Here is a 20,754-nt window from a genome sequence, read left to right as displayed (position 1 = left end):
GTGCTTGGGACACAGGCAGAGTGGATAAATCACAAACCACCTCTGTCAAGACTTGAACCACTGGACTGTGTCAGTTAATAAATGCTGAATTGCCTTTGTCCCCACAATTTTTCCAGCAGAAGTAGATATCCAGAGATGCATGTGGTGAAATAGAGTGAAGCTCTGCAGGTATAGAATTATAACATTCTTCTGTGCTGTGCACTATAGTTGAACCATCTTTTCAATGACCTTCCACAGAAAAGGGAGGTAACTATTAAGATCATTAATGTTAAATTATTTTTTGTTATCAAGGGCTGGACCACAGCATGTTTAAGCACTGCTAACAACTAGCCCTCCCTAACATAGATACTAATCGTCCCCATCAGTTCAGGGCCTAGGAATTCCACCACCCGTGAAGGCCAGAGCAACGGTCCATCTCACAGAAGGTCAAGTGGACCTCTCTTATGGCAATTTGAAGTGTTGGTTATGTAAATAAATGAAACTCAGTCTGGGAAAATGGTGCATTCTCTTCCTCCTGCTTTGACACTCCTTCCATAGCATCAGAGAGACTACCCTGAAACCTTTGCAAATTGTTTATTTGCAAAACTGATTGAAAGCTCCTTGTATCACAAAACATTCCACTCTTCTTAACTGTGATGGAATCATGCTGGGTTAGTCAGATGGTCCACCACCTGGTATAGTCTGCTTGTGACTTTGTAGATAAGGTAGTTCGGTGAAGGAAAAGAATGACCTTTTCGTGTTCACTGCAGATAAGGCCTTGGTTTGGCAAACCATCTTTGATGCAATCCAAAGGCTTTAGCACTGGACCTCTCTCACTGATGCTCTTGTCCATTAGCCAGATTCGTTCCTAGCGTAAGAGTTGAACTTGCTTAGGCCAGGGAAGATCTGGTCCTCCTTCCTTCACACTGCATTTGTTTCAGCCTATTAGTAAATAATGGTAAATCTGGGAGAGTAATGCAGATGGAGGTGACAAATAGAGCCCATAGCATGAACATACACCACAAGTGGTTGTAATGCCACACCAGGCCTAGTACAATGATAGGACAGTATTAGTCTCCAGATTTCTAGAATCCAACAGGATTCATCATCCTTTGGGAATGGGGTGGGATGAGGAGGGTTGGAGGGGAGAGATGAGGCTGCACAGTAACTCACCCACTGCATTGATCGAATGGAAAAACCAACAACCCTGCTTGGAGGACCTTGATGCTGAAAAATAGGTCATTGTCAACAAGTTTTCCTATCATAGACACATGCTGAAATATTTAGCCTTTCCCTTGATTAACATCCCATGCACTTCCTCCCCATAATAACCTGTGTACTAGTAAAATAAATTTGGCCCACCCTATTCTTATTTTATTGAGCTTCTATAATAAGCAACTTCACGTACAGAAAGGAGAAACCTAGGGAAGAACATACATCTAATTTTGCTTCATAATGCTAATATAATTCTTATCTAAGGTCAGGTCTACACTACAGACCTATATTGGTGTAACAACGTTGCTTAGGGATGCGAAAAGTCCGCATTCCTGAGTGATTTGTTATACCGACCTAACCCCCTGTGTAGACAGTGCTGTGTCGACAGGAGAGCTTCTCCCATTGGCATAGCTACTGCCTCTTGGGGAGGTGGGATATGGGAGAAGCTCTCCTGTCTGTGTAGAAGCATCTTCACTTAAGTGCTACAGCAGTGCAGCTGCGCTGGTGCAGTATTTTAAGTGTAGATCTGCCCTAAGTTACAAATACGTTATCTCATCGTAAACCATGCTTTAGAGGGAAGTGGTTTTAGTCTGTTTTGATGAGTAAGGCTATATTAGTATAAAGGAACTAGATTATAGTCATTCTTTCACTAGATATGTCTAGAAAATACCAACTTTTTTCATGTTTCATGCTGTGTTTTCTCCCATTGTGGTAAGTGTAAGTCTCTTTATTAATCTGTGTTAGGCTGATGGAACTTTTCCATTCTCTGAGTGTTATTGTTGACACCCCTATTTTTAGATTGTTCTAAAGATGCTTCATGAGAGTGGCATTTTGATATCCTAACCTGAAATGCCTGAACAGGGTATGTGGACATATCAGTACAAAGTTCTTAAAGACGGTAGGCATCCAATAGTTCAAAGGAAGTCAAGGGGCTAAACAATGTCCTTACTCCCTGGGACCTCTGAACAACTTCCTTTGCTTGGAGGTTGTTGCAATTCTGAAGTTGTTTTAAGCACAGCTCTGTTCTCTGTCTTTCTTTCTGGTGGTGTCGTTTCCCTGGATTCACTCAGTGGCTCATGCCATGTCAAAGGCCACTGACCTTTTCACTCTGATGACAAAAAGACTGGAAACAGATTGTGCTCAGAGAATTGGTCAGTAGGAAAAAAAAGTGATGAAGGCTAATCTTCAAGTATTGACTTTAGAGTATTGTCTCTTTAACCAACTTCCCTTTAAAGTGTAGTAAAGAGACTCACTTTCATTAACTCTCAAGTCCTCTGGAACACAATAAACTTTCTACAGATCTTTCTTTTCTCAATTTAAAGATAATCCGTAGCTCTTGCAGGCTGTTCACTACTTTACACAGTTTCTCTTAGGGCATGCTTCACTAACAAGTTAAAATCCACTTATGCTGGTTTTCTGGGGAATTTACTTTAAAAAATCCAAACAACTGAGGAATGCATCAAATCCAAATACATTCTGAAGTATATCATCCAAGAAGGAAAGCCAAGGATATCTGAGACGGGACTAAAAAATATTAACCAATAAATTTAAGGGACCTTTAGGCCACCTGCCTCTCCTTCCCAACTATGCAGCTTCAGCAACACCTACAGTTTCCCACCAGGAATGGCAGGTTTCAGATGCTGTGGCACATAATCAATCTGAATTATTTGCGCACAACTTAGTTTTTGCTGAAAAACAGTGACAAATGCAAGGTAAATATGGGTAAATACTGCTTGGGACATTCATTTCTGCATTATTTCCTGGTGTTAGTTGAAAATCGTGTACATTATTCTAAATGGCAATACTCCATTGGTATAGCTGACAGTATTGTTAATTATTATTAATTATTATTATTTATTTTGTGCATTTTCATAGTGCCTAGGAGTCCTAGTCATTACCTAGGACCCTCTTGTGCTAGGTCCTGTACAAACACAGAACAAAAAGACAGTCTCTGCCTCAAAGAGGTTTCAATGTAAGTATAAGACAAGAGACAACAAATGGATACATACAGACAGACGGGAGAGTGCAAGGAAACCTACAGTACATCTACGCAGCAATTAAACACCCACAGCCGGCCCAGGTCAGCTGACTCAGGCTCACAGGGCTCAGGCTGCAGGGCTGTAAAATTGCTATGTAGACGTTTGGGCTGGACCCAAGCTCTGGGACCCTGTGAGAGGGGAGAGTCCCAGAGCCTGGGCTTCAGTCTGAGCCTGAATGTCTACACAGCAATATTTAGTCCCACAGCCCAAGCACCATGAGCCTGAGTCAGCTGATCCTGGTGATGGCCGTGCCGTGTGTCTTTTATTCCAGTGTAGATGTACCCAATGAGACAAGATTGGTCAGCAGGAGAGGCATTGGTTTCAGCACACCAGCAGCCTAACCATTGTCAATATTTTTGTAGGCATCATGGCAAAGGAGAGTTTAAAGGAGGGTTTTCAAGGAGGATACATTGTTAGATTGCAGATGTTTATGCGGAGCTTCTCCCAAGCATGAGGGGTGGCATGGGAGAAAGCACGCATCCAGTATCCACGGGAGAAAAAAGTATTCGTGGATGCTGTGATATCATTTCCTATGAATGTTACTTTTGGTGGTAGTACTTCTGACATGATGCCCCTATGGCACATATCATTTCTTTGTCATCACATTCATTTTTTTCTAGGCAAGTGTGTAATATATTTACTGGCTAGTTTAATTCTTCTCTGGGTTTGAGTGGCAGGAGATGTGGGTTATTGGTACGACATTTTGTTGCTTAAAATAATAATGCCGGAAGTCAAATTTAACAGCATGCCTTCTGCTTTTTCTCATTAGGGGATAGTGGTGCTCTCTTCCATACATCACAAGTTCACACTGTTTGCATCTCTTTATATTTTTAGCTTTCCTCATCTAGGACCTGATCCAGAGCCCACTGAAGTCAGTAGGAATCATTGGATCAGGCCCGGAGTGCTTAACTGCTATGTGTAGTATACACAGGACATAGCTCTTACTCTCTTTCCCCAACCACCTGATACACAGTCGGACTTCAGGCAATCGGTAGAAAATAACTTTTGTGTTTCAGAATAGAGTGTCCAAACTGGGCAGTTATTCTGTAATAGCTACATTAGTCCAGAATAGTTTAGAACAACATGATCCTGGTGCAGGACTGGGCTTGTATGCACTATGATTATCCAAATAATCATGATAATAGCTATGCCTGTGAATTTCCCCTGTGTAGACAAGGCCTAAGTGATTTGCCCAAGGTCACACAGGAAGTCAGTGGTGGAGCAGGGAATTGGGACATACCTCATAGGGTGACATCAGAAGGGGCAGGTTTATTTTGGAGAGAAGCAAGAGAACAGTCTGATAATGTTAAGGCAAATTTTTCATGTGTGTCTTAATTGTGCCCACAGAAAATACGTCACCCTCTGAGGGCTAGACTGCACTGGCAATGCTCAAGCACTGCTGCGGCAGCGCTTCAATGTGTCTTGTGTGGACGCGGCGCCAACACTGGGAGAGAGCTAGAAAAACCACCTCTATGAGGGGAGCATGGCTCCCAGAGCTGGTGCACTGTTTACCCCGGCGCTTCATAGCGCTGAAACTTGCTGCGGTCAGGGAGGTGTTTTTTACCGCCCCTGAGCAAGAAAGTTGCAGCGCTGTAAATTGCCAGTGTGGACAAGCCCTTAGTGCACAAAATCCTCATTTCCACGCAGCAATCAGTAATCGCCTGTAGCAGCACACATCTGGGTGTGAAATTAACTGATTTTCATATGCAAATTACCAATTGTGTTTGAGTGCATGCACATTACTTACATTCACAATTTGATCATTTGAAACCATTATTCATTCGGTCCTGGGCACCTCGTTAAGATGGATGAGTAGCTGCTTCCCACGTATGTGTTGTTTGGAGAGGAAAGATAAAGTTAGAAGCTTGTCCCTTCCAAGCTATATCCACAACTTGTTTCACTGCAGATTTCAGCCTTGAATTATTTTGCCAGTGTGACGGCAACCCCCCCTTTGGGAACTGCAAGCTGATATGCCTAGACTACCTCTAAGCCCATTTTCCCTGGTAGCTTGGGACTTCAGTGCCCTGCCTGGTTTGAGCCAGACATGCTAGCCTGTTACAAACCCAGACCCATGTCTGAATTATGTCTCCCAAAAGCTGCAGGCTTAACTGAAAACAGTTTAAGAAGTGTTCCTGTCTCCAACATTCAGATGCCCAACTCCCAATGGGGTCTAAACCCCAAATAAATCCATTTTACTCTGTATAAATCTTATACAGGATAAATTCATAAATTGTCTGCCTTCTATAACACTGATAGAGAGATATGCACAGCTGTTTGTCCTCCCCACCCCCCCACCCCAGGTATTAATACATACTCTGGGTTAATTAATAAGTAAAAAGTGATTTTATTAAATACAAAAAGTAGGATTTAAGTGGTTCCAGGTGATAACAGACAGAACAAAGTGAATTACCAAGCAAATAAAATAAAGCATGCAAATCTAAACCTAATACAGTAAGCAGCGGAATACAGATAAAATCTCACCCTCAGAGATGTTCCAATACGCCTCTTTTACAGACTAGCCTCCTTCTAGTCCAGGTCCAGCAATCACTCACACCCCCATGGTTACTGTCCATTGTTCCAGTTTCTTTTAGATAGCCTCTCCACCCCCAAAGGATATCTCTTGAGCCAGCTGAAGACCAAATGGAGGGGTCTCCCAGGAGTTTAAATAGACTTTATCTTGTGGGTTGACACCCCTCCCACCCCCTGTGTAGAATCCCAGCTACAAGATGGAGTTTTGGAGTCACAAGGGCAAGTCACATGTCCACGCATGACTCAGAACTTACAGGTAGCAGCCATTGTTCACATGCTACCTTGAACATCCTCAGGTAGACTTCTTACATGGATTGGAGCCTTCCAAGATCAATTGTCCATTAAGTGTTTCTGGACTGGGCACTTAACTTGCAAATTCCTTTCTAAAGAAGCTGCCCAAATGCCTTACTAAGGCTACTTAAAATCAAACAAGTACACAGTCAATAGTCATAACTTCAAATGCAAAATGATACATGCATACAAATAGGATGAATATATTCAATAGATCATAACCTTTGCAGAGATATGTTACATGGCATATGTAGCATAAAACATATTCCAGTTATGTCATATTTGCATTCATAAGCATATTTCCATAAAGCATTATGGGGTGCAATGTCACAGCCAGTTTGGTGCACTTATGCAATCCCCTATTGATAAATATCACAGGGGTGGCAGTAGGGAAGCAGAAATGCATATAGGACCCAAGTCACCTCGCATTGACCATTGAAGGTAGTGGAAGTTTTTCCATTGACATCACTAGGGGTTGGATTTCACCCTCACTCTTTATTTCCAGTGTCTTGCAAGCACACATTCTGTACCTGTCTCCTAGAAAAATATTGCTGACTCCTGAAATTTGTGTGTGGGTTCCTTCCATAGACAACCCAACAAAAGAGCATGAGAAGCAAACTAGTGAAACAGCTTCTCTGGATTCACAAAAACTACAAGCATGAAAATTCTACCATCTTAGCTGATTCATGCAAAGAAAAAAATGTTTCACCAAAGTTTTCTACAAAGCTGAAGAAATAATAATGAAATGTAAACCAGGACTGTTTCTTTCTACAACAAAACTTTAATAACATTCATTTCTCTTCCAATATTCACATTAATTTCCCCTTTAGACAACATTTACTATTCAAGATCTTTAGACACACCGACAAAATATATCCAAACAATTATCATTGTGAGTGTTGTGTTAACAATTCCGGCAAATCTATCAAAACTGGGAGCAGAGAAAAGGTATTAATTAATGGGAGATATTACTGTATAGGAAAAGTTGTGAGAGTATTCAATGAGCTGTCAAAACAGGAGATGAAAGCTATGGAGGTGGTGTTCATATTTCTGACAAAAGCCTTTCTAAAAATTTGCTTTTTTATTTTTAAGTAAATGCAACAAAACATGCCACCTACTAATCATTTAACAAATGCGGATAACTCTTTGTGGCAAGCAAATCAAGTTTATTTTAGTGTGGAAAGAATGTATAAAGGCTGTATGAAGCAGGCTATAAAAAGAATTAAAAATTTAATGGAAAATTGATGAGTAAATTAAATGCAGCAAGAAAATGTAAACTATCGCGTTAGTCAATATTAACACCACCATTGAGCCAGAATCGAGGGTGTATAATAGGTGAAATGGTTTATGTCAAATATGAACCATGGCTATATTGAATGTAAACAAAACACAAACTATTTTACAAACCTATAGGTTTCCAAGCTTTCTTTTAAAAGAATACTAACACTGCTTCGGACCAAGTTCATCTTCCATTAAACTCAATGGAATTTTTTCTGTTGACTTCAGTAAGATTTGGATTGAACCAATTAAAAAAAAAATCAGAAAGTTTTACCCAACTGTGACTTCTAACAAGATCTCAGATTTTCCCGAACTCAGCTACTTAGTTACAGAAATTACTTAGTGGATATATTCCAGAGTATTGTGAGGCAATTTCAAATAAAAGAGGCAGGAGAGCAGAGGAGACTTGTTTTTTCAAAACCTGTTCACTCAAGAATGAACCCTATTATGTACTGAGTTCGTAGATTCAGGGTCAGATTCTTCTTTCACACTCCTGTAAATCCATAGTAGCTCTTTTGACTTTAATGAAGTTATACTGGTGTAAAACTAATGCAAGCAAGAAAAGAGTAATCTACATATAATATCTACGTTTCTATATATATAGGCTGCAGTTATATTTCTCTCTAGTTTGCCTTGAGAGGTAGCCTGCTAACCACTGTGCAGTGCTCAGGTTTTAACAGCTGGTGTGCAGGCTTTATAATCTAGATGATATGAGATAGTATCTGCACTTTATTATGTGCTGTATTGGACAGAAGACTGAAGTCTGATTTCAGTCAGATAACTGTATTTTGTTCCCTGCTTGTAGGCTTTGATTGATAAACTTAAGCAGGTACAACAAACAGCAAATGAGATCAGATATCTCATGTTCCAATACATTCACAGTCAGTTGTGCATTTCTAAGGGCTTTGCATGCTGGTAAACTGTCATTTGGTTGCAGCAGTTTACAAGTGACTCAGACAAAGACAACTACACCCTGAAGGCTGTCAGTTTCTACATCACTGGTCCCTAAAACATACATTTCAGTCTATAAAATAAATCTTCAGAGAGCAACAGAGGGCCATGCCAGGGTTTCACAAAATGCAATATGGTAAGTAAAAAAGCTGCCCAGAGTCTGAACTTCATGTGCAGCTGAAATCCTAACAAATAAAAGATAGCCATCTAAACTGAAACAAAACAACTCACTTCAGAAATATAAAGGAAAGCATTTAAAACTTCATTCAAATTCTTTATTTTAAAGCCTGATTCTCATTTACATTAAGACTCCTTTCCACCACTAGAACGGGCAGAGGCCCTTATTTGTACACATTTTAAGGCTCTTTTATACTGTCACAGTGGTGTAAAGGGGCCTTACTGTAAATAAGCATTAGACACAGGATGAATTTATTAGTGAAATCAAAATGCTGATAGCATTGGCTAGCATTAGGGTCATGCTTTGCTCACTTATACAGAGTGTTCAATTATCTACTGGTTGTATCAAATATACAGCTAGTAAACAGCTACATCTGTGTAAAGTTGGACACCACCCACTCTGTACTCTTGAAATGATTTTTCTCTTGTATAGATGTAGTTGCACCTGTGCTGGCTGGCTCTGTGAGCTGATTTGTAAATTCCAAAAGGGGTATAGTATGCAAAAATTGACATAGGGCATATTCTCTGGCTGGGTGTTAGGTAAAATTGGTTTAAGTGGCTGCATAAACTAAATCATCTATGAGGCTGCTCTAATCTGAAGTGCAACACTGAAATACAAGGATCTCACTTAGTAATGACATCTAACAATGCCAGTCTTTGTGCCCATACCTTTAAGATGAGAAATGCAACTCCCTTTACTGCCACTGCTGTGCAAAATTAGTCCATAGCATGTAGACTACGGAAATCTGTATTTTTATATGCACATGTTCATGGACAACTAGAGAGCATCCTTCATCCCAGAAAATAAACTGGCACATAGGTATTAATAAATACTAAATTAATACATAAAAGAAAGGTCAGAGGTGAGAATATCATTTAGTTCACAGGGTTTCACAAGCAAATTTTTTTCCAAAGTAATTTTAAGGATTAACCTCAAGAGTCCAATACACCAACGTCTCTTATTAACCTAAAGTTCTATTCCACTTGACTTCAAGCTGCTTTGGTTTTGGGTCCCAACTGAGTTTCTTTCAAGAAGGAATGTTACATTTGGCCTCCTGTACATTTAAGGAGATAGTACCTCCCTCAGTATGTGGATCCAGAGGCTAAAACCCTCTGCTTATTATTTTTTGTTTTAATATTCCACAGTAAGGAAAGGAAAGTCCACCCCTTCCATGATGAGGCAGAACATCCTACAAAATTCCCATCAGGAAGTAATCTGATTTAAAATCATTTTTATTTTGAAAAAAGAACGAGGAGTACTTGTGGCACCTTAGAGACTAACAAATGGAATTTTAGGGTCACATTCACCTCAGCCTAGAGTGAATTTACATTGTCAGAGTAGGTGACTTAATATTTTTATCGTCTTTAAGAAAAAAGTAAAAAGAATGGCCCATGCAAACCAAAGGAGCATGTGTGCCTTTATGGTTTAGGGAGTGGCAGTTTAGGAGTAATTGGGAAGGAAGGTTGGCATAACATATATGGGTTATAATGTCAGGGAGCAACAGGCAAGAAATGACAGCATATTTCTCTGCTAGGAGCAATGCTGGAAGCAAAGAGAAGTTTCTCTGATAACCCCCATCCTTGTACTTTGTGTCTGTTTGGTTCCTCTTATTTCTCCCTCACCCCAACAGAAAAAAGGACTTTAAGAAAAGTGTTCTTGTGAATGTGTGTTTGTGATCGTGTATAGATAGATTAGATATCTGTGCCAGTGTGTTTCTTTTATAAATGGTTACAGAAGTGTGTCCCCATGCAATGTGGCCAAAGGATTGTGATGACAATTCCTCGATATTGGGGAGCCTTAGTGTAGTGCTTTTCTTTCAGATCATTTGTTTAAGGTTGTTTATTGACTGCACAGGGATTTGCTCCACTAGAATAGTGAGTCCTGCTTTCCACTTGTTTCCTCAATATTGGTGCTTTAAACACAACTTGGTGCTTTAAACAACCAAACAATGGCTATTCATCTGTTCCATCCCTTCTGCAGTAGTGATTCATAAGGGTATTGTAAGGCCTGAACTGCTCATCATGATGCTGGTCCATAGGAAATTTTGAGAGTAGCATGGGGGTAAAATAGATCTCAAGTGGCCGCATATGAACATAAGCATAAGTAGCTCCTAAGACAAATGCTGAACAAATTTGCAACAGAAAAATTCTTCTCTGAAAAAACTCTTACTCCTATGTAAAGTCACTGTAAAGCTCCCTCTACTTTGAGCTAGTGCAATATTAAAGTATTAACTTGCATAATAACACTACCTTATTTTTTGACAACCAGTGATTGGGTGTTTTGCAGCTGGGACTCCAATTTAACAGCTGATAATTTTCTCTGCTGTTTTGCCGCCTTCCCTGTCTTGCATGTCTTCCACCAACACATATGCTTTGTGACTTTCACACTCAATCCCTGCAAGCATTTTCCATGAGGCCAATTTTCCTTAATACACAAGGGCAAACAGACTTCCAGAAAACCTCACCTGCTTTTCAGGAATAATGTTTGACTTCATAGTAGCTCAATATTTTTGTCTCATCTCATTAGGTACTCTCAGTTTCTATACATTTCTTACCTGCATCAGCAGGAAACATACATTTCCCCTTTTCACAACATCCATTTGGAAGCAGAACATCTGCATAAACTAAAGAGGTATTAATCATTATTACTATTACATCTTAACAGGACTCGAGGTGAAATCCCAGCCCCCTTGAAGTCAATGGCAAAACTCCCGTAGACTTCAATGGGGCCAGGATTTTGCCTTTGGTGTATAGCTGGGAACCAAAATATAGATAGTGGTCATATTTAGGGACACCTTAACAATAAGAGTAGAGTAGAGAAGGGTCCCTCCAGCCAACTATTATTGACTGCCATGAAGGCTTAACCTTCTTCCTTTTCCTAAGCTTTCCTCCTCTTTACCTACGCCATTGGTGAGCTGGGCTGTAGATAATTAGTTTTGATATCATTGACTCCCAATTTGGTGCAACATTAATGGCTGTTGTCATTGCTCTTTTCTTTTCCTTTCTCAAGGGATATATTTCCCAGTGGTGGCAATTCCAATTGCTTCTGTGGATGCTCTCAGCACTGTTGCCTTTGTACCAGCTTCGTTCCTAAGAGGCACTTAGCAGAATGTATTCATCACATGTTTTTCAACCATTGATGTGCTCTTCATGCACCTACTTTCACTTTCCTCCCTTAAGCCTAGTAGTGATGTTTGTTGTATTTCAAATGCTTGTGTGGATGGATGGACTCCCTAGAAAGATGTATGTTGTATTTTAAGTGTCCCATAGCAAAGCTTTGGTATATCAATTGTCAGGCATAGTCTGCTGCAGCTTCTGGCTCAAATCCTTAGCAAGTTCTAGCACAAAGAAGCATCCAAATAGCAAATGTAGATTCTATTTCATGATAAAACCCTTATATCTACTTCTACTGGTTTTAAAAGAAGAAAAAAAAAACAATTGAAATCTTGCAATCTTGCATTGCTTGAAAATCAAAGCGAATAATATTAGATATCAATTCAGATGCAATTAGAAATGTGGAATCACACAGTTTGAGTAATCACAGTATTAATTAGCACAACTCAACGTATCAAAAATCAAAAAGTGATGCTGCAGTCAACCACAGTTTACTTACATACCTTTAAACGGTGAATGAACATGTTTACTTGCAATGGCATTTGCTCGGGTTTCTGAAAGGGGGAAAGAGATGGGTCTTTAGCTACTGCAAAATCAAGCCTTTCACAATATAATGGCCCTATTTTAGTTAACAAGTTGTCAGTCTTTAATGACTAGAGGTGTAGCAGCTGGTTTTGATGTAATTTCTTTTGAGACCACTAGATTACAAGCAGTTTATTGCATTCTTCTCTCAAGACTGCTCCCTGGATACAGCCTAATGTCAAGGGGTCAAAGGTCTAAAGCCAGAAGCTAAAGGATTTGTCATCATTTAACAGGTCACTTGTTGCTATGTACTATGCAAACTGGACGGTTCCTTGGAGCTTATCAGAATGGTATGATACATTTTGTATTTTCAAATCTCCACTGGGAAAAGTGGGCATGATCCAATTCTGAAAGCAAAGTTCTTACAAGCAATAATCAGAGTGTGTCTGTCTGTGTGTCAGTGACAAAAGCACACAGTGAATTTAATTATTACAGATTAACACCTTACCCACATAAGGCACTGTACAGCACTATGTTTTCGGGCAAAAATCTCAGTGACCTCAATGGAGATGTTAACAGACCTCATATAAGCACATAGGGCCAGATCCTCAGCTGGTGTATATCCTGGCAGCTCCAGGCTAAATTCGGCTCTGTTATACCAGTGTAACTGAAGTAACTCCTTTGATCTGAGTGTTTCCATTGCTCTCAGTTACACTGGAGTAACTCCATTGCAATCACTGAAGTTCCTCAAATTTCACATGGGCACAACTGAAAGCAATTGAAGTACTGAAGTCAATGGGAATTACTGTGATTTTATATTGATATAAGTAAGAGCAGAATTTGCCCTACAGGATCTGCAGTAAGCAGCCTGTGAGTTATTGTCTGTAAATTATGCATTAATATAGGAGAATTGCTTTTGAAGGTTCTGAAGAAACATCTGTAAATCTAAAAATATGGGAAACAGAGAAATTGGATTAGATGATCCACTGAGGACACTACAGATCATATAGGTCTATTGTTTATGCAATCTCGCTGCTTTATAGTACTTCAGTCAATGAGAGTCTGAGATTCCAGCAGATAAGTGGTATTGCTATCCATAGAGTTTATTTTTACAAGAAGAGCCCTGCTTTTGAAAATTAGGGTTGGCAAACAAAAGGGCAGAAGAGACTCATTTTCTTAATAGTTTTACTGACAAATTATATACTTCAGGTTTTGGAGGAAGCATTCTGCCTCCACTCTAGTTCCTTACGACTGTCACTCTCTGGCTGTACAGGAAGGAGAGAGTCACCTTTTATCGTGGGAATGCATATAGATTCCAGTTCTAAGTATTATATGCATACTAAGCTGGAAATTGACATTCAGATACCTTCCAAAGATAAAGAGTGAATAGATCAGAGAATGTTGCTTGCTCCCTTTGCTCCTTCACAATATTGCCGTCCTGGACTTTACATGACAACCATATTTTGAATAAGGTCAGACATTTCCTACAAGATCATACTCTTCCAAGGAATTTAACAAAGGTAAGAAAATATTGCAGTATTTTATAAAGGAAGATTTGAGAGTGCAGTCTGCCATGAGACATTACGTGACAGGCTTCTCCGGCATAAACTCTCTCAGCATTAAATTGTTTAGACTTTCAGATTTAAATAAACTGCTTTGGCCAGAGCTTCTTTCGACTGGTCATGCCCCTTATGACAGGAGCTGAGGGTGGGGTGAAGGAATATACCCAAGGAACAGTCTATGCAGGAGAAACACTTTGGAGGTTGGGTTCACCAGGCTTAAGTTTGGTTTGCACCAGCAACAATGCAAAGTAACTGGAGCACAGCCCAGAACTGGTCCCTCTATTTTTCTCTGTGATGATGTCTCTTTTTGTTCTCATTTTTAAATTTAAAATTTTAAAGTTTTATGGCCAAAATATATATTTATCTCTTTGAAACAGGGACTGTCTCTTACTATATATTTGTAAGAATATAGAGCTCAGATTCTGATTGGGGCTCCGGGTACTGCAGTAATCTGACTCGGTCATCAGCAGGGATTAAACCTATGGGCTTCTGTCTCCAAAGTATAGGCTTCTACTACTTGAATTTGAAGACTAAGGGCTAGATCTGCCAAAGAACTTAGGTGCCTAACTGTCTCTTTAGGTGGCTAAATCCCAGAATCAGGTCACACTTGAATTCACAACACACTCCCCTCCTCCCACCCCACCCCCAGCTGCTAAATCCTTGCAGATGCCTATATTTTTGCTGTAAAAGTTGCCTAGGCACCTATGTTTCTGTCTCTGAGCATACACACTGCAGACCCATGCCAGGCATTCAAACACCTTAGCCCCAGAATGATGCATAAACCAGGTGGTCTTCCTCCTAAATCACCTGCAGGGCCTGCTCCAGTAAGCATGCTCAGACATCAGGCCTCTACAAGTAGGGTTACACAAGAGTGGCTAGACCACTCACCTAGCACGAGTGACCCCTGCTTCACATCCCCCCTCCACGTGAGGGGAAAAAGGGGATTTGAACTGGAATCTGGCAGTGTGTGCTCTGCCTACTGGGCTATGAGATATTCTGGTGTACGGCTCCCCCAATATCACCTGTTGAAGCTGTTCCACTGTGGGTAAATAATGAAGGAACCACTGGGCCAGAGAGCACATTGGAAACAGACATGAGCATGACTCTGTAGCCTAGTGGTCAGAGCACTCACCTGGGGGACCCAGGATTACAGCTCACCTGAGCCAATATATATACATATTGGTAATAATGCACAGAGGAATAGCTTCAACAGGAGGTACTGAGGGAACACCACCTCAGAAATACCCGATAGGCCAGAGATTAGAGCACTCATCTGAGAGGTGGCAGCTTCCCCTTTAAATCTCTGTTCTCCCTCAGCTAGAGTGGGGACTTGAATGGGGGATCTCCCATATCCCAGGTGAGTACCCTAACCACTCGACTAAAAGTTATAAGGGGGGCACCACCACCATAATCCCCCTCCCCATTGCTAATACGACCTAGGCACCCAGCACCAAGAGAGGGTTTGCAGCTAAGAATCCCAAGCAGGGGGAGGCACCTCACTGCAGCTTGGTCTTGGCACCTATCTCTGAGAGGGGCAAGGCTTAGCAAGGCTTAGCCCTTGGCGTGGCATCTCCTGTTGGCTATTTTAGACAAGGAGCTGCCTAGCATGCTGGCTTTTGTGAATCCCATTCTGAGGCACCTGTCTCTCCCCATTCATTGCATAGGGAGCATAGGCACTGAACTCAGGCTTTGAGAATCCCAGTGATTTTCTAAGTGCCTAAAGTTAGATGTGATGATGCTGAATGTCATCATGTCTAAGCTTCTTTGTGACTCTAGCCCTAAATCCATTAGGTGAGGGCAGCAGCAGGACTATCCTCCGTAGATCAATCAGATAAAGGCGGGACACACATACACTTGGCCAGTGTGTTACACAAGTAAATAGTAAATAATAATGCCTTCCAGATAGGGAAAATATGCTGCAACATTCTGGACTATTTGGAATAGTTCAGTGAGTTGCAACAGTAAAAGAAGACAAATTCTAGAATGTGGAATCAGTCTGTTTGCTTTAACCATTAGAATGTGTATCAGCATTTTATCTGTGCAGAAGGCAATGATTTGCTGCTTTCTGTCCGAACACACTAATGCTGATGTTCAGATTACCTTTCGAAGTACTCTGAATTTAGAAAAAATTGTCCTATCACATGTTGTATGTGTAGGTTAATAAACCCAGGGACAGCTTTATACATTTTCCCTCCACATTTGGGAGAGCTATATTAAACACATTATCCAGAGAATTTGTTATTGGCAATGTTACAGGGAGTGCTGATGGTCCGAGAGTAATAGTGTGCAGCAGATTCCCCCTCCCCCTACACGTTCTTTTTAGCTGTAACTAGGTCAAACAAGAGCAGTGCAAGTTGCCAGTCCATACACTAGAAGTTGTAGTTCCCATGTGATGTCTCCATAAATTTCTAAACCACACATACTTCAGAAAAAGAAATAAAGCTCATATTATTTTGTTACAGCCATGATTTTCATGTCCTTCTATATGAGTGTGTGTCAGCATTTCCATTAGAAAGCCTGCTTTTGAGAGGTTTGTATAACTCATCTATAAAAATTTGCTTTCTGCTGAATCTCAGCTCAAACCAACCAATACCGTATATATACAAATGTTCTACATCTTTCTAAAGTAACAGTCCAATGAGTACATTTTATAATAGTGCTGCTGCAATGTCTAGGATGTAGACTATTATAGTATGTTTCAATGGAGGGGAGTTGTTTTGGCCTTATTTTAGTTAGGAATGCAAATATATGTGTATGTGTGTGTTTATTATTGTAAGATGCTTTGGGTCATCTGTAAATCAAAAGCTTTTGATTTTAGGAAGTGAAAAATTGGGCAAGTGAAGATGAGCTGTATTACAGACCACTTTTTTCTGGCAATTTGAAAATGAAACTATACCTAATATCAAAGTCGAAAAGACAATATTACTGCTTGTGCTCACAACATGTCTCCTGATAAATTAATACACAGCCAGATCCTCAGCTGGTGTAAACTGAAGTAGGTGGAACAATGCTGATTTGTACCAGGTGAAGATCAGGCTTTTTTTAAACCATGCAAAGTGCTTGGAGCTTACTAGCATAGTTACCACTAGACTTAAAGCTTTTCTTAACACCTGGCTACATAATAAATTATTTCTTTTTTTAAAATGTTATCTTTTATATTTTACTCTCAGAGCAATTTATATATTAATTCATCTAAAGGTTTTTTTTTACCAGTAGGTTTACCCTTATAAAACAAGTACAATCCAAACAAAAAAATAACATTTGGATTTTAGTGCAAACTAAACCAAAAACCAAACAACTCAACATAGGAAATTCAAGAATATCTCATTCATGCCAGGCAGCCTCTTTGCATTTATGGCATGAATAAAGATAGACTATCTGTGACTGTGAGCCATGTTACGTAGAATTTTGTCTTTTTTTTTTTTTTACTTATTTCATAGTCACACAATGGTGCATTTCTTAAATCCACTCTTTTTTCTGAAGATGAAAATGATCATATTTTACTAGCTACACTGTCCCAGTTTACTCCAATGCATCTTGCACACTCACACTGCTGCTTGAGCTGAATCACAAAGAACTTCCTAATTTTTCTCTTTCCTTCGCAAATAATTGTGTACAGAACTAGCCTTCCCCAAATATGTAAAAATCTGCTTAATTACAGACTCATGATTCAAAGGATGTAGTCATACACTTTAGGATAATATCCTTTGTTTCCTCCACAGACAAGATCCATTACTTGGACATTCAGAATTCACCTGAAGAACAAGCAAGAAGAGTAACCACGATGAGACTTAAGCTCCTGATTAAATTTAACTATGTCCTTAAGTGCTTTGAGGCATCAAAGCCAGATTGTTCAGTACCACGCAGAATAGAGCTCTAAGGGTCTGACTCAGCAAAGCACTTAAATACGTGCTTAACTTTAAACTTTGAACAGGAATAGATTTAAGCACATTTAAAATGTAAACATATAAATTAGAGCCTAAGAATATTCAGTTTATCTTTGAAATGGGAATTCTTCCAAGAGACCTTTATGGTAGGTCTAAACTAAAACATACTCATCTGCTCATTAAACTCCTTTCATGGAGGTAATACTACCTGAATACACAGTATTATCTAGTTGCTCAAATTTATTTAGAAGTTTCAAACATGTATGGTGAATTAATCAGCTGCACTCATCTTGCAAAAATCAAGCTCTCAGAGGTCTATGTTTCTCCCATATCTTGGTGATGCCAAACAGTGGTGCTGTGGGATATGTGATAGCAAAGAAAATGCAACACTAGAAGGTGGCAGTGGCAGGCATGGCACTGGCTGGCATCAGATGTAAAACAGCAAATCCAGACATACCCTTTCTTATGATCAAATATAACAATGCATGCACATGTAGGCATGAAAATACCAAATGCCAGTTTTTTAGGGTTCTTACAAATCTGAAATATATTTTGCAGAGAGGAACAATGTGGGACCGAGAGATGTCTTCGTTTATTTCTGGCTTACACAAAAGCTCTTTCTAACTAAAACAAAGAAGGAGCTGCCACTTAACAAAGTGAAGTCGTCTGGATTTGAAAGGGAGCCCACTTCCCATTTTGGGAAATACTGCAACATGTCAGTAGGACAGTCTGTTACCTGTAAAATTTGAATTGGGAGCCGAGAGTACTGTACCTCCCCTGGTTTTTTGAAGATACCTGCCATTTGGCACACTCTGATTCATTCTAAATTGCTTCTGAGAAGTATTTTTATGAGCTCTAAGGGTGATCCATCTCTGACATTGGGGATTTAGCTGCACACTTAGAGGAGGTGAACTAAATTTTCCCTTCAATTTGTTGGGAGAATTTTGATGAAAAGCTACTAAAAGCCCATAAGATTTCCCTCCAGTACATCTCTGCTGAGGGGGCTGAATTTGTTATCCGGAATTTCCCATTAATACTGTATGGTCTGCTAGTAACTGGTGGAAGGGAATTAAAGCAAATTACAACTGAATCCTAAGGGCCCAGCCAAATGGGATCTTTTCTTTCAAAGTATCCTCTTCCATATTCCACCTCTGGTCATGGTATCTGAAGTTAGTATTGTGCAGCTAAAAATTCCAGATCCTCCATTTTTTTATTCATTTTTTTAGGAGTCAGAGAGCACATTAAGAAAACTCCTCACATTTTTTCTTTCCTTTTCTGCATCAGACTTTGTCATATTTCATTAAATCTTATGATCACAGTCTCTGGGGGAAGAGGACAAAACGAAACCCAGATATAGAGACAAAACCATTTTGGATCTGCAGTTCCAGAATGTGTAGAGTGCTGGGAATTTGTGAAAATGTTAATGAGCTGGAAGTTAAACCTCTGCTGAGTTAAAAAAGAAGAACATCTGCATTTGAGGAGATAAGTTGCTGATGCAAGCAAAAGAATTAATATTGTGGCTGCATAAAAAGCAGCTTTTAGCCATTTACTGAGGCTGTTTACATTTGGACAGAGATGTTTAAACCTTTAAAGTTTCTTGAATAACATAAAAAATTGAGGGAGATCTTATATTTCTATATATTGAGCACAGGGTACATATCAAAAAGGCATGCAAAATAATTAAAATAATACTTACTACATAATTATATTCCAACGTCTGAAAGATGAGCCAAAGTTGAGTGAATTATTATTTGTCCCTGAACATTCACCCATGTTTGTTCAAACTGGTTAAATTTCCCCCCTAGGAAATGTTCCTTTATAGGGCCGGATCCAGCATCCATTGAAGACAATCCATTGACTTCAATGAGTGTTAAATCAGGTCTGTAATGAGGAATAATCGAGAGAAGATGCTCAGATTACACAATGACAAGTACCTAGGTCCATAGAAAAGGCAAAATATCCTAACAAATACGATTTGTAATGTTGATGAAGGACACAGCACTACAACAATGTTGTATTTAAAGGACCATTGCCGTTTCCAAACAACTTACTTTTGGTATTTTGAAGTAATTATTTAAACATTTTTGGCAAGTAAATGGCATTTTCTCATGCACGGTACCATTTTCTATCAAAACCTTAACTGAAATAATTCTAGACACACTGTCATGGAAAAGAAACTACTGACTCAAGAGATGATAATATAATTGAATTGTATGTCTTTTACACTTGCACATTGCTTTTATCTGGTACTAAGGAAAATAATGAAACCCAAATCAAAGTGAGTTACATCCTGCATGTACACATCCTGTATTGAAAAGAAGGGTTTCAGGGGGACTTACAGAAGTGAAGAAGTTTAGAATTAAAGCTGAAAAGTGATATGTTCTGCAATACCTAGATAAAACTGGGTGTAGGTTTAACCACCTGAGTAAGATGCCTAACTATTGGACATATGCCACATTTCTGTCTTAATATTAAATTTCCTCGGTTTTGTAGGCTTAAGTACTTTAATGTGGTTTTTGTAGTGTCTTACTTTAAAACAAGAAGCTATGGATTGACTAGTTTGATTTGGAGATTTGTAAAAGCATGCCCCTTTGTGATTAAGACAGGTATATGAGTTAAGTGATCCAGCATTTAAATTGATGGGATCGACCTTTATGTGTTTTTTTGTCCTAAGAGAAGTAATGATAGCAGTAGAATAAAGACACATAAAACTGCCTTGCTGGAGGAAGCTGGGCCTCCTATTACCTCTGTCAATTAAAGTCAATACAGGCTGTGTATCCACCTACTGGCAGGTTTAATCAGTGTCCATCATGTCCAGAGAAAATAGCCTCAGAGATGGAGCAAGAAACTAGACCACTGTCAGCACCCTTTGTCCCTTCCATATGGATAGGACATGATTCCACAGGATTAGCCAACAATTATATGCTCTGAACTGATCAATTCAGTCAATTTACTGTGCAAAGTAAATTGATCCTTCAGAACAAAGGGTTCTGTCAGCAGGGAGGTACCTGAGAAAGCAGCATGCCTGTGTAAACAGTTCTGTCCTTGTCCCAGTGTGGAGTGGCCCAGCGCCATATGGTGCCACTATGAACTTATTAACTGACGGATTAACTCATCTCAGCATTTGGGATCCCCAGTTTCCAGCTGTGAGAATGATTGATGGGCTAACTACTGCTTCAGTCTTGGAAGTTATTTCCTCCATTTAACAGA

The 20,754-nt window shown here is 39.6% G+C and overlaps 1 long non-coding RNA gene across 9 annotated transcripts in view; it reads right to left on the bottom strand.

Annotated features, from left to right (window-relative positions):
• LOC311520992 overlaps nt 1-20,754 on the bottom strand; it is a 157,502-nt gene that overhangs the window by 1,051 nt on the left and 135,697 nt on the right. For 2 of the 9 annotated variants that reach the window (XR_014711744.1, XR_014711750.1), the window contains 3 exons: nt 12,077-12,127; nt 4,981-5,049; nt 1,153-1,206 (listed from right to left, as the gene is read on the bottom strand). The exons of 1 other annotated variant lie outside the window; for it this stretch is intronic. This is a non-coding gene — a long non-coding RNA (uncharacterized lncRNA). Of the gene's footprint in view, nt 1-1,152; nt 1,207-4,980; nt 5,050-7,338; nt 11,550-12,076; nt 12,128-19,240; nt 19,426-20,754 lie in introns of those variants that run through there. 6 more of the 9 variants (XR_014711746.1, XR_014711751.1, XR_014711748.1 and 3 more) reach the window with 5 other exon arrangements.

Source organism: Lepidochelys olivacea (genome assembly GCF_965140295.1).
Source record: "Lepidochelys olivacea isolate rLepOli2 genome assembly, chromosome: 5".
In the NCBI taxonomy this organism is placed as follows: Eukaryota; Metazoa; Chordata; order Testudines; family Cheloniidae; genus Lepidochelys; species Lepidochelys olivacea.
Note: the sequence above shows the minus strand (reverse complement) of the source record. Positions and strands in the feature narration are given on the sequence as shown.